This window comes from Zonotrichia albicollis, chromosome 33 (assembly GCF_047830755.1).
Source record: "Zonotrichia albicollis isolate bZonAlb1 chromosome 33, bZonAlb1.hap1, whole genome shotgun sequence".
Taxonomy (NCBI): Eukaryota; Metazoa; Chordata; class Aves; order Passeriformes; family Passerellidae; genus Zonotrichia; species Zonotrichia albicollis.
The window spans coordinates 3,967,574-3,982,848 of NC_133851.1; the positions used below are offsets into that span (position 1 = coordinate 3,967,574).

Sequence of the window (15,275 nt, forward strand, 5' to 3'; positions counted from 1 at the left end):
ACCCCAATGTGGAGAGTCAGGGACAAGCGTGCGGAAGAATTCGGGCTGTACGGTTAGATAGGACACCCCCCACCCTGCAGTCAGACCATTGCTCCGTGCCCGGCCGCACCCAGCCGGACGTGAGCAGAAGGAAATGACACTGACTGCCCAAGCCATTATAAACCCCTGAGACCCCTCAATAAACGCCATTTGCTGTCCACCACATTGGTGTCAGGAGCATATGGACCGAGTGACCCTGGGGTTAGGGCCACCGTGCCGGACTAAGAACCAGGTCGCCACGACTTGAAGGCAACAACCCAAGAGACATTAGGAATTCAAGCAACACGGCTACTGACTGCTTTAACTCACTAGAGAGTGAGCACAACCAACATACAATCAATAGAGCTTTTTTCCACCTTCTTGAGCCACGCATTGGGCACCAATAGATGTATTTGTCCTGGTTCAGAGCAAATTTGGAAGAGAATCCCAAAGGGGCTCCAGTAGGAAAGCAGATTAAATCAGCCCCTCCCCCCAACCAGTCCTGGAGAAAATACCTCCTTGGAGAAAGGTGGAAAAAACCTGTTTATTAAACAATAAAACCTAAACAATATTAAACAATAAAACCCCTTGCCGCTCCAAAAGAGATGACAAACTGAGAAAGTCCCCTCCCTGGGCTGCAGCTCAGCTCACTCAGTCTCTGATCAGTCCCTCTGGTGCTGGAAATGTCGCAGGCCAGGCCCGGCCCAGTGGCCACAGGTGTAGCTGCTGGTGCTCTTCTGGTGTTCAGTCCAGAGCAGGTTTGAACAGCTCCAAAGAAAAGGGAAAAAAACCCACAGTCCAGGGAACCTCTTTTTCTCCTTTGCCTCAGCTAGCTAAACTAACTAAAAGCAAAAGAGACCTCTGTCCCACTGTCTGTCCATCCACAGACAACACAGTCCAGAGCAGGAATGTGGAGGAGTGAGTGCAGTGTCTGAAAAAACCTGCCGCTTCTTCTGTCCCCCCTTCACGCTCTGGAACAAGTCTTAAAGGTGTGAAACTTATTATTCAGCATAAACAGAATGAGACAATTGGGGATAAAAGCATCATTTAGTCAACCCAGGACACCCACCCATGACTCACTTTTTTCTTACTTTCCCAAGCTTGCTGACAAACTTGCTGAGTCCTGATGACTCTTCTTCTTGTATCTCTTTCAAGAATATACCAACCCCATTTCTGAATATGTCCATTATTCATTGTTAGTGTACGTGACCATTGTCCATTAGTACAAGCAGGCTGGATTGTGCTTCGACTGAATATGGCCACTGTCTAGCAAGAACTCCTCAATCTGCAAAAACTCTCATTATGTAACCATACTGAGATGACTGGAACCACACAGGGAACAACCAGGACCATGCTGAGGAGAACTGGGACCACACTGGGGGTAACTGGGAGTGAGTGAGACCATGCTGGGAGGGATTGGGATCATATGGGGAGTGACTGGGACTAGAGCAGGGGCAACTGGGTTCAACTGGGACCATACTGGGAGTGTCTGTAACCATAGGGAAGTGATGGAAGCACACTGGGAACAGCTGGGCCCATGCTGGAAGCAACTGGGATCACTCTGAGAGGGACTGGAATCATGGAGGGATTGACTGGGAGCAACTGGAATGATGCTGAAAGCAACTGGGAAGAAGTGGGAGTGACTGGGAACAAGCTGGAAGCAACTGGGATAAACTAGGAGAGACAGGGAGACACTGGGATCATACTGGAGGCTACTGGGGTCATGCTGGCATTGACAGGGAGCAACTGGGATAACACCGGGGGCACTGAAATCGTACTGGGAGTGTCTGAGAGCAACTGGGATTAGACTGCAAGTGACTGGGATCATACTGGAAGTGGCTACAATCATACTGGGATCAGAGTGGGTGTGATTGGACCCTGACTGGGGGTTACTGGGAGCTACCAGGCCCATGCCGGGAGCCAACAGGGGACATAATTAGAGGAACTGGGAGCAACTGGGATAAAACAGGGGGCAAGTGAACCACCCTAAGGTAACTGGGAGTACCTGGCAATGACTATGAGAATGTTCAGGGCAACTGGGATATACTGGGAGTGTCTGAGCCCATATGGGTGGTGACTGGGACCAGACCAGGAGCCACTGGGAATGTGCTGGGGGAACTGGGAACACGCTGGGGGCAAGTGGGAAGGACTAGGGACCTGGTGGGAGAGACTGGGATCATACTGGGAGTGCCTAGGACTATGCTAGGGACAACTGGGAGAACTGGGAACACACTGGATGAAATTGGGAAGAACTGGGACTGTGCTGGGATCAAATTGCATCATCATAGGGAATGACTGGGAGGGACTGGGCTCATACTGGGAGCAGCCACTGCTGGCCTTGGGACCCTCCAAAAACACCTCCTGGGGACCCTGGATGTCCCCCCGAGGGCCATCTGTGGCTCGACTTTGAAGCCCTGCCAGCTCCAAACTTCCCCTGCAAAAAATCCCAAACCCAGGCACCCCCCAGTAGGTTTGGGCCGAGCTCCCCCACCCCCGGGCACCTGCTCCCAGGGGGGTGATGCTCCCAGGGCTGCGGCGACTCCAGGGTTCCCTCTCCCCTTCTCCAGGTGCTTCTGCTGCCGCTCAGCCTCTTCCTCCTCCTCCTCCTCCCCTGTTCCCGAAGGTCGAACGGTGAGGGCAAAGGGGGCAGGGAAAGGGTGGGAACCATGAGGGGAAAAGGGGCAGGGAAAGGGCGGAACCGTGAGGGCAAAGGGGGCAGGGAAAGGGTGGAACCGTGAGGGGAAAGGGGGCAGGGAAAGGGCGGGAACCGTGAGGGGAAAGGGGCAGGCTCAGGCCAAGGGCGGCAACTGTGAGGGGGCACTCTGGGAGGCGGCACTCTGCAAAAAGAACTGCAACGGACTGAACATGAACGGGAGAGAAAGCAGTAAGTCTGAGAGTTTTATTTGCTGTCAAATACATCCCACACACCCAGCCCCACACAATCCCCGTCCAATCGCTCCTACGCTCTCATCCCATCCTATCGCTCCCAAATTGGGATCCCATTTCTCCCATCTCCTTCCAACCCCATCTCACCCTGGTACCTGTGGAATGGAGTGAGTTTGGCATAGGATTGAGATTTTGAGGTGGGAACAAGCAATTTGAGGTAGGATTGAGCCCTTTTGTGTTAAGATTGAGCTGTTTTCAGTATGATTTGAGTGGTTTTGAGGTGAAAGATTGATCCCTCTTCATTTTTGGACTGCAAAGAGATGGAAAAGACAAGAAAATTAAGGCCAAACCAAAAGAATAAGAAGCCCGGTGTGTTCCCAACATGGATCACAGGGAAAGTGGTCACCAGGGCTGTGCCCCAAGTGCCTCCTCCAATGGGGGATGGAGCTGGAGCAGAGCACGAAGTTCTTCCTGCACTCGGGGCACTTGCAGGGCTTCCCTTATCGGTGGCTGTATTGGTGTCGGGTCAAATGAGAGCTCTGTGAGAAGCTCTTCCCACATTCTCCACACTTGTAGGGTCTCTCCCCTGTGTGGATGCGCCGGTGGGTGATGAGTTGGCAGTTGTACTTAAATCCCTTCCCACACTCAGGGCAGAAGAAGGCCCTCTCCTCTGTGTGACTCAGATTGTGCAGGAGGAGATGGGAGTTGAACCGAAATCTATTTCCACACTCGGAACACTCGTAAGGCCTCTCCCTGGTGTGGATCTTTTGGTGCCTGATCAGGGTGTCATGGTCCCTAAAGCTCTTCCCACATTCCCCACACTCATAGGGTCGTTCCCCAGTGTGGGTCCTCAGGTGCTCGATGAGCTTGTAGTCCCACCTGAAGCTCTTCCCACACTCCACACATGTGTGGGGCTTCTCCCCATCATGAAGCTGCTCATGGAGCACCAGCTCCGAGCTCTGGCTTGAACTCTGGCCGCCTTCCCAGCCCAGTCTGGCTCTTTCCTCCTCAGATCCCCGCCATCTGCGTTTGCAGCCCCTCCTCGTGCAGCATCTCCGGGGCTTTTCCTCCCCGTTGGCTTCCTGCACCGCGGAGCCGCTCAAAACGGCCTCTTCCACCAGGTTCTGCTGCGGGCATTTGTCCTCCCTGCTCTCCATGCTCAGCTCCTGCTCTGGGGGAGGAAGGACAAGGACAGGATGGGATTTGCCTCTGTGCCACAGGCAAGGGCAAGGAGATCCCCCCAGGGCTGTGCTGCAGCCAGGGCCATACTGGGCTGGGCTATGGAGCAGCTCAGAGGGGAAAGGGGCACTGACTTCCTCCTCACCTGCTTCAGTGTCCCAGGACATCTTCCTCACAGACCCTAGGGGTTGGCAATGGGAAATCCTGGTTTGGGGAAAACAAGGGATGAGATGTTGAGTTTGAAGGTCCCTCTGCCCAAGTCCATCTCTACCAGTCACCGGCCATCTGTGCTTCACGAAAACCTCCCAAACACCAAGATTCAGCCCTGGAAAAGCCTCCCAGGAGTTCCCTGTCCCTGGTCCCTCCCCTCGGGTGTTCAGGGGTTCCCCCCTGTCCCAGCTGCAGGGGGTCACGCTTGGATTGGGGGTCCCCCTTCTCCTCAGTGCCCACCCTGCCAAGGCTGCTGGCAGTCCCAGCAATGCCAAAAGCTCCCCCCTCTTCGCTCTCCCCATTTCGGGATGCCGGGGCTGTTTTGGCTCCAGGGCTCCCTTCTCCCCTCATTCTTTGCTCGGGGCTGCAGCGGCTCCAAGGAGTCCCCCCTGCCCCTCTCCAGGCTCTTGAGGCTCCTGCCAATGGCAGCGCTCCCCAGTCTCTGGGCTCCCCACTTTGGGCTCTTGGGGCACACAGGGCTCTGCTCCTCCAGGCTGCCTCTGCCGGCAGCCGCCACCGGCACCCCCGATGTTCCCCCAAGGGGCCTTTTCCTCTCAGCCTTGGACTTCTTCATTCTCCAAACATCCCCCAAAAAACCCAACTGGGAGCAACTGGGAGTGACTGGGAACATGCTGGAGAGAACTGGGCTATACTGGGACATACTGGGAGGGACTGGAACAAATGAGGGTGAAAGAGAGCAACTGGAACCATGTGGAGCACAACTGGTTCTTACTGGCAGGGACTGGGAGCACAGTGGGGCCATCTTTGGATCATACTGGGAGGGACTGGACTAATACAAGAAAACCCTCAAAAACCCCAGAGATACACCAAAAATCCCAGTGGAACTCACCAAAATTTTTAAAAACTCCCAAAATCCCCCCAAAAAACCCCCACAACCCCAAAAAAACACCCCAAATCCAAAACCCCCCAAATCAACAAAACCCCCCAAAATCACATAAGCATCTCTAAACCAAATAATTCTCCCAAAAAACCCCAATAATTCCCCCCAAACTCCCAACAAAATCCCCCAAAGCCCAAAAAAGCCACCCTGAAATTCCCAAACAGCCCCGCAAAACCCCAAAATCCCCACAAATCCCCCCAGAACCCACCAGACTCAGTGAGGCTGTCCTGGATCAGGGGGCACCGGCCGGTGGAACAGGAGCCACTTCAGGGGGCCCTCAGAGCTTTTTGGGGAGGGGGCACCATGGGAGACCCCCCAAAAACCAGGGAGGGGGGGGGAGGAACCCCTGCTGTGGCCCCTCCCCCCGAAACCCCCAGACCTCGGTTCAGTGTGGGCCTGGGACCCCCCGGGACCCCCAATTCTGCCCCGAGACCTCTCCAGGAACCCCAAACCCCCCAGAGCCCCCCAGGGTTGGCCTAGAATCACCCTGGACCCCCAAACCCTCCCCAAGACCCCCAGAACTCCCCAGGACTCTCAGACCCCCCCATTTCCCTCCAAAATTCACCCCTGGGCTACCTGAAACCCCCCTGTGAAAAATGCATGTATTTTATGATTGGCTTTTTGCAAATATTAAAATGAATATTATATGTGTTGTGTTAGAAAGAAATGCTGTATTAATTCTCTTAAGTACTGTGTTAAATATAGTTTTAAGCTATAAAAATTGAAAAACAGAAACTATGCCATGTAAGATGCTTTGTTTAACAGAAAGGGCTTGCAGCGAGATAGCAGCCACAGGACACCTAAATCTTTCAGAGAAAGGGAATTTATTGCCTTCTTATCAGAAGAAATTAACCTCTTCCTGCCTTGAAGGCACTGTTAGGATTAGAAGGAAGAAGCTGACACTGACCAGACAGAATCCTGTGTTTGAACGGAATTTATGCATCATGTATGAAGTGTATGAATATGCAACGGGCTACTGTTCCTAATGGTTAATCCTTTGTTAGCAGGGGTCCTTTTTTGGGCTCATCATGCCCAGAAAAGGTACCCAGACGTCTGTAATTCTTTGTTTTTATTGTCTCATATTGTCTTAATTCAATTTGTCCAAATTGTTATTACTCTAATTGTGTTACTATTTTTATAACCATCTTATTACTATTAAACTTTAAAATTTTTAAAAACAAGTGATTGGCGTTTTTCACACACACATAACTATAAATCTACAAAACTTCTCTTAACGTATATTTAATATTCACTCTTTAATTGTGAGAGACAACCATCCATCTCATTATTCATCTACAGCATCATTTTCTAATGTTGTTGACTTTCTCAGCTTCTGTTAATACTTGTGATTTTATAACAGAATGTTCTTGTATGGGATTTTGTAAGATTCTGTAATCAGATTTCTGTTTTGTTCTTGGATTTCTTAGTGCTGGGTCAGAACTGAATGCAGCATTTTGGGAGGGAAGCTGTCAGACTCAGTGGGGCTGGGACCCGTGGCCTCTGAGGGGCTCCTGGTGTGAGAATCCCCAATCACTTGTGTTAAAATTTTAAAAGTTTAATAATAATAAAATGGTTATAAAATAGTAATAAAAATTAGAGCAATAAGAATTTGGACAATCAGAGTTAAGACAATAAAGACAATAAAAAGCAAAGAATTACTGATGTTTGGATGCTTTCCTGTTGAAAGCACGGCTTGCTAACAAAGCATTAACTCTTAAAAGCAACAGCCTGTTGCATATTGAAATATCTCATACATGATGCAAACATTCCTTTCAAACTAAGGATTTTTCTGTTTATTGTCAACTTCTCCACCTTCATCTTGTAAATCATGGTTTGGCTCCATGGAGTCTGAAAAGCCTGGTTCTTCCTGATAAGGAGGCAATAATTCTTCTCTCTGGGATTTTGGGTGTCTTGTTGCTGATATTTCTGTGCAAAGAATTTCTTTATTATCTTATCCATTCTTTGAGCCAGTTAAAAGTATCTTACATGGCATGGTTTCTATTTTAATATTATGTTGTAGCCTAAAACTATATTTATCACACTACTTAAAAAATACAGTACTACTAATTAATACAATATAACATGTATATTATTCCTTCTAATATATGTGAAGAGCCAATCATGTAATATGTATTTTTCAGGCAGGGAGCTATTCTTGTTGCTATTACTTTTAATATATTTTTTTAAAATTGAAATAATTTATTTTTAAATAATTAGCAGCAACCCTTCCATGCCTGTTCACAGCCAGGTCTAGGGTGAAAGGAGGTGGAAGTTGGTGCAAAGCAGCTGTAACAGGATCCAGTGGGCAAGTCTCACATCACAGACAGTGAGGTAGGGCCCAGGTGGCCACTGAGACAAAGGGCTGGGGCTGAAGGGGATGGGCAGAGTTGTCTATCCCATGTTGAGGAGCTGTTTTTCCACTGGGCATGGTCTCCTTAGCATACCCTGGATCAGTGCCAGCTTCACAGTGCTGTTATCACCTCTTCAGAGTGGGCACTGCAGCCTTCATCTCCAGCCCTCAACCCTCTCTAATGAGCTGTACAACGGCTGAAGACTTGACAAAGGGGAAGGTTGTAAGAGCCTAAATGAGAGATGTGGGACTCCAGGCGGCTCTCCAAAATGCAGTTTACTGTATACAAACTGCAGTTTATTCCATCCCAGAGGTTACAGCAGTCCAGGGTTGTGGGTGACAGAGCCTGTGCCTACAGCTGTCAGCTCCAGCTGCACACAAGACTGGACACCCTTTAATTTTGGTTACAATGCATTATATACTTTTCTTTGCTGAGCATAAAGATTTCTTTCACTAACTGGAGAGCTTAATTGGATAATCCTTAAATGATGAAATACATAACAGACTGAAAGAGCGCTATGAAGCCAAGTGTCATTATTTTATCCTGTGATATGGTGTGAGTATTGAAATTTCAGATTTTATGGTGCAGGTGAAATTACAGGACTCTCCCAGGGAGCCTGTATTCCTTTATTTGCAGTATACGAATAATTTAATACTGCATAACCAATCTATACCTTAACTTTTACCTATAGCCTAACTACTATGTCGTATCATATGATAATTTAACTACTATATCAATAATATATCATATCATATATCATATATCATATATCATATATCATATATCATATATCATATATCATATATCATATATCATATCATACCATATCATATAATATATCATATCATAATGATACCTATATCATGACTATTATAATTACCATATTCATGGTACTATTCTCCAATCACTAAAAGTTAGTACATTACAGTTAAAGCTAGAAGTTGTTTTTCAGTTTCCTTGCAATGGAAAATTCTGAGACCTTTTTTCTACTTGCCACATGTCTTGTTTGCCTGTGGTATCCTTCTGCTCGGTAAAAACATCTTCTTGTTTGAGGTCGGTTTATCCTTTGCTCTAAGCCATAAAAACCCCTTCTAACTAACACACCCTTTGCTGCCTTGGTTATCCAGTGAGACTGGCTCAGCAATTCTTTTCTTCTCTATCAAAACTTGCTTCCATCTCTATTCCATTCTCAGGTTCTACATTCAGAGATCTTTCTGCCAAGCACACATATCTGTGAGACTTTCTTGTCAAACTTTCATCCTTCCCAACAGGGAGTCTGTGGTGTTGTGAGGTTCCCAGGACGAGGTGGGAGATAAGAATTTCACTGCATGTTCTCAGAAGGCTGATTATATTATATTATATTATATTATATTATATTATATTATATTATATTATATTACATTACATTACATTACATTACATTACATTACATTACATTACATTACATTACATTACACTAAAACTATGCTAAAGAAAAAGGAAGGCTAAATCAGAAGGCTAGAAAGGAATGAATAATAAAAACCCATGACTCTGCAGAGAGTCCAACACAGCTGGCTGTGATTGGTCATTAAGAAAACACAATTCACATGGAACCAATGGAAGACTCATCTACCACATTCCAAAGCAGCAGAACACAAGGAGGAACAGTGAGATAATTATTATTTACATTTTTCTCTGAGGCTTCTCAACTTCCCAGGAGAAGAAATCCTGGCTGTGAAAAATGCATGTATTTTATGATTGGCTTTTCGCAAATATTCAAATGAGTATTATGTGTTGTGTTAGAAAGTAATGCTCTATTAATTCTCTTTAGTAGTGTGTTAAATATAGTTTTAGGTTATAAAAATTGTTAAAATAGAAACTATGCTATGTAGGATTCTTTTTCTTAGAAAGGACTCACAGCAAGATAGCAGCCACAGGACACCCTAAATCTTTCAGAGAAAAAGAATTTATTGTCTGCTTATCAGAAGAAAGGAACTTCTTCCCACCTCTAAGGCGCTGTTAGGATTCAGAGGAAGGTGTTGGGGATGACCAGACAAAATCCTGTGTTTGAATGGAATTTACGCATCATGTATGATGTGTATGAATATGCAACAGGTCATTGCTTTTAAGGGTTAATCCTTTCTTAACGTGTGCTCTTTTTTGGGCTCGTGCTGCCCAGAAAAAGGTACCCGGGCGTCTGTAACTCTTTGTCTCTATTGTCTCATATTGTACTAAATCTAATTGTCCAAATTACTATTACCCTAATTGTATTACTATTTTTATAAGCATTATATTACTATTCAACTTTTAAAATTTTAAAAACAAGTGATTGGCGTTTTTCACATTGGTAAAGGGATTTTTCAGAAAACATCGCAATGACACTGTCTCAGCTGCAGGATCTGCTTCCCATCAGCCCTGAGCCCAGCCTGGTGCTGAACAAAGGGGCTGGACCAGGGTCATCCCCTGATGGGGGCTGTGCACACCCTCTGCTGAAATAAACAAGGCCAGTAGCCTTCTTCTCCTTTTTAATGCCTTTATTGAAAGTGATCAACTCAGGATTGGGCAGCTCGGAGGGACTGCAGTCTCCAGTCGCCTCTCCCAGGGCGACTCAGAGGAGGAGGATAAGCACAGCTCTGTCCACTAGGGGCAGAGCTGGGGAATCACGTCCTCGTGGGAGCTTTTAGGGCGTGGTGTTCTCGCCCGATGTTAACTTAGTCTGAGGCTCGCTTCCTCCCAGACCTGGCCCGGGGGCTCTCGCACACAGGGTGAGGATCAACAAAGGTTTCCAGTGTCTCTGCAGGTTCAGCACTCGGCTCCTCACGTCCAGACATCACTCCAGTCTCTCAACTCTTAGGTGGCTCGTTGTTTTTGGGGTTTTCTCTGTGCGTTTGGTGTACGGAGTCCCACACAGCATGCTGGTCCTGGAGCGCCTTGCATAACCCCCCCACCCTCTCAGGTGTCTTCACTATTCTGGGAAGAGTGCACCTTAGCCTCGGGGAAGGGCCATTACCTCACCCTAGCCAGGGCTTTTACTAATACAAAAGGGGAGATAAGCTACAACCACGACCCGTGATTACAATAACAAAGCACGCAGAACCCTGGCAGGGACAGAGATCTGGCTGCCTCCCTGTAACTCTTTCTCACAAAAAAAATATTAACTGAATTTTTGTTCATATAAACAGCCCTACAACACCCACATCCTCCTAGATATTCCTCTGAACCCCCAATTCAGCTGCAAATTCCAGTGAAGTGGTGCAGCTTTAGATCTCTTTGTTTAATTTCGTTATTGTTACCTCCATTTTGAGTGTTTTGATGGGATAAAGATGGAAAATAATTAGGTTGGAAAAGACCTCCAAGGATCATCCAGCTATGCTCAATGCCACCAGAAGAAACGATTGGACAGAGCAGAATTTTTAGGGTGCAAAGGTATGTTGGGGGGTCCTTTTGTTCCTTTTTACTTAGAGAAATTGCTAGGAAACACTAACAACTGGATACTTAAGAAAACAAAAGATGTGATTAAGCTCATGGAGGAGGGCATCTGGCTGCACTTCTCTTATTTAGGAGTTTCTCCTGAGTTCAGCCCAGAGCTGCTTCTCCAGCTGTGGGTTAGAAATTTAAGTCGGGGTAGAAACCAATTTTAGATTTAGCTGAAGTCTGCTGTTTAATCTCCTGTAGTCTGTTAACTTGTGTGCTCCCAAAAAAGCCTACAGAGAAAACAAAGGAGGTTCAAGGCTACCTAGAAAGGAATGCAAACATCCAAGCTGAAGAGAGATAAGGAGAGGGGGCTCTCGCACCGACCCTGGGGCTGAAGCAGATGGAAAAACTGAATCTGGGTTACAACTACGTGACTAAACAACTGGCAGGCTCATAAAATTTATAAGACAGTTTAATATGTGTGTGCCAGGAAAATGAATCCACAAACATCAGAGGTTTATGTCCAGAAAGGAGACAGAGGAGTCCTTTGACTTTATTTGAATAAAGGGAGAGACCATGGGGCATCTCCCTGAAGTCTCTCAAAATTTTGGAGGATGCAGCCTCTTTTTTATCCTAATTTCCCTTTTTTCTTCCCCCATTGGCTGAGGTACTTGAGAGGTAGAGACTTCCCAAAATGCCTGATACCAAAGATTTCCCTCTAATGTATAACTCCCCTCTTTTAATTTTTAAATCTTATGGAATTTAGGGGTTTCCTCTATTGTTTCTTTCATCTTGCAACGTACAATTTCATTTATCACTAACCCTAAAGTTTATTTGTCAAAGCAAATATCTTTTTCCATTGATCAGTGGAATCCTTCCCATTGTTTCTTTTATCTCAGTGCTGGTTTCATCTAGCAGCAGACCCGCAGCAGGTTTGTAAAGACAATCCCACATTCCTCTCATATGCACATGCCTTTTATACATATGCAACAAGTTAAGAGTTAAAATAGACTTGGGAATTTTCGGGGGTGCCTATGTCCTTAGGGAGCACCATCCAGTGCTGAAATCGATCATACTGGCTTTATAGTTTCTACAAATTGTGGGGTTTTTTCTGCAAATCAGGGTGAGCCTCTGCTTGTGAGACTGCACTGGGACCTTATTAACACCCACCTCACTGAGCGAGGGACCCATCCCCATCTGCCTGGGACCCTGAGCTCGGCTCGCCCTGCCCTGCCGCCCCTGGTATAGATACATATTATAATACTGGCTTTTCACAAATGTAAAAATACATTTTATATCTGTGGTGTTAAAATAACTTTGCTATATAGTTTCTATTTCTGTTGCTAATTAAGGTTAGACATAGAGTGAAATACCTGATATAATTATGCTTGTGCTAAAATGCCTGCTTTGGTTGGGATAACATCCAATTGAGAGGAACAGCAGATTTGTCTTTACAAACCAGCTGTGGGTCTCATGGTAAACAAAACTAGCGCTGAGAGATAAAAGAAACAATGGGAAGGATTCCACTGATCAATGGAAAAAGATATTTGCCTTTACAAATAAAAAAAAAATAGGTTTGCTGATAAATGAAATTGGACATTGAAAGATGAAAGAAACAATGAGGGAAACCCCCTAAATTCCATAAGAATTAACAATTAAATGCGACGGTTATTCATTAGAGGGAAATATTTGGTATCAGGTATTTCAGGAAGTCTGTGCCTCTCAAACACCGCAGCCAATGGGGGAAGAGAGAAGGGAAATTGGGATAAAAAGGAGGCTGCATTCTCCAAAATTTTGAGAGACCCCAGGGGAATGCCCCATGGCTTCTCCCTTTATTCAAATAAAGTCAAAGGACTCCTCTGTCTCCTTTTTGGACCTAAATCTCTGATGTTTGTGGATTAATTTTCCTAACACAGTGAACACAGGATGAGGACACCTCTACAGATCTGCTAACTATCAGCAACCACTGTCTAAAGGCAGTGTGGACCGGACTCAAAATTGAAGATGATGATAAAAAAAGGACTAAAACCACAAGCCAGGAACACTCATGCTCTAAAACGGCAGATCCAAGGATGAGATATGCTAAGGAGTTCTTGGAACATGTAAACTGGTTTGGGGAAATGTTTACTATGCATAAGGGTCTATGAATATTCAAAAGGTTGGTGTAAGGGAAAAGGTATTTAAGGGCTATCCCCAGCTGAGTGCCAAGATGCACCTGGCTGTAATAACCTTTGCTGTATGGTCCTTGTTTCCTATTGTTCTTTATTAAACTTTTTAAATTTTCACAGGAGACTGAAGGTGTTTTGTTGGGAATTTAGCTGACTAGAGACTGGAAAAGTAGAAGGCTGTGGCTAATTCCAAGTCCTGCACCTGCAAGATAGCGTGTCCTTGGGCCTAGCTGAGTATGATAACAAGTGGACAGAGAGACGTGAGAAATAGAGAATGCAGGCCCAAAGGAATGAGGAAGAGTTGATGGTATAGTTTAACCAATAGATCACTTGGCTTACAGAATATTCATAAGCTTATTACTTGCTGTATAAGTGTTTGATGCTTTTTTCAATAAATGGGACCTGTTGATGACCATCTGGTGTCCTGGTCTCCCTCCTTCCACAGTGTTTTTCACACCCCACAACCCCTGCCTGCTGATATATCTTGCCAGCCCAGGCTGGTGCTCCCCGAGCCCTGCTGGGGCACCGGGATCAGCTGCCCCTGTGGGTTTGTGTAGCAGACCCTCTGTCAGTGCTGTAGTTGTTGTTCTTTGTTTGCTTTATTATTGGAATATGAATCCCAATATTACCAGGTAGATTGTGCCTGGGCCAGTCTGACCCTTGCTGCTGGGCCAAAGGCAGCAGCTGTGGCGTATCACCCCAGAGACACCTTTAGCCTGCTGGAGGTTGCAGCTGGGCACTGAACAAGTCCAGGCTTGTTAGGAATTCCGTTTACCTCAGGAAGGAAGGCTTCAGGCGATGGTGAAGAGAAAGGAGACGGATTCTGCCGGAGGGTTAATATCCAGAGCTTTATTCCATGGTCACAGAGGTCTGAATCACAGGTAACAGCTCCAACAGAATCCCGACCGCATGGCTTGATTCAGCTTTTAAGCTCAGGGACAGGGGGAGGGGAGGGGACAGGTGAGCCACCAACCAGGTGGGAGGGGCAGGGTCTCAGGGGAGGATGACACCCAGACAGGCCAATGACCTCTGGGCATAGGGGCATCTTTTGAACTTGACCAACAACACGACGACCTTCCTGGAATGTTAAGCCTGATTGACAGGACTCACTCAGCAAGGGGGCAAGGGGGAAGGGAGAGAGGTATAGGAACACCTGGGGAAGGGACCTGGAAGTTGAAAACAGGATATTATAACACACCGCAACACTTTATTATACACACCAGTAAAGAGCTGTTATTCCTATTCCCATATCTTTGCCTGAGAGCCCCTTAATTTCATGATTCTAATAATTCAGAGGAAGGGGGGTTACATTTTCCATTCCAAGGAGGGCTCCTGCCTTCCTTAGCAGACACCCATCTTTCAAACCATGACAAGGTAAAAAATCAGCTCTTCCCAAGGAGTTTCCAATATGGAGCTGAGACCCAATGGATGTTCCTGCCCCAGCATTGAGTCAGGTGCCTACTGGGATCCAGGATGATGTGGAGACCACCAGCCAGGTGTCTTCCCAACTTGGATTACTGGGAATGTGGATCACCAGGGCTCTCTGCAATGAGGGTTCTCTGATGGGGGAGGAAGTTGGAGCAGTGCATGAAGCTCCTCCTGTAGCTGGGGCACTTGTACGGCTTCCCTTAGCGGTGTCTCCACTGGTGTTGATTCAAGACTGAGCTGGTCCTGAACCTCTTCCCACACTCAGGGCACTTGTAGGGCCTCTCCCCGGTGTGGATGCACCGGTGCCTGGTGAGGTGGGAGTTGTGCTTGAAGCCCTTCCTGCAGTTGGGGCAGCGGAAGGGCCTCTCCTCAGCGTGAATCCGCTGGTGGGTGAGGAGAAGGGAGCTGATCTGAAATGATTTCCCACAATCAGAACACTCGTAGGGCCTCTCCCCAGTGTGGATCTTCTGGTGGGAGCTCCGGAGGAAGTTCTGGCCACATTCCCAATACTCATAGGGCCGCTCCCCAGTGCGGATGCGATGGTGGATGGTGAGCTGGGGGCTGTCTCTGAAGCCCTTCCCACACTCAGGACACTCGTAGGACTTCTCCCCAGTGTGGATCATCTGGTGGCAGAGCAGCCAGGACCTCCACCTGAAGCTCTTCCCACACTTCAAGCTCTTGTGGGGCTTCTTCCCATCATCGAGCTGCTCAGGGATCACCAGCTCTGAGCTCTGGCTGAAG

General features: G+C 46.9%; 1 pseudogene; it reads right to left on the reverse strand.

The window, feature by feature from the left end:
• Positions 1–4,250, reverse strand: part of LOC141726157 (uncharacterized) — a 48,531-nt pseudogene extending 44,281 nt beyond the window's left edge.
• Positions 4,251–15,275: the final 11,025 nt, after the last annotated feature.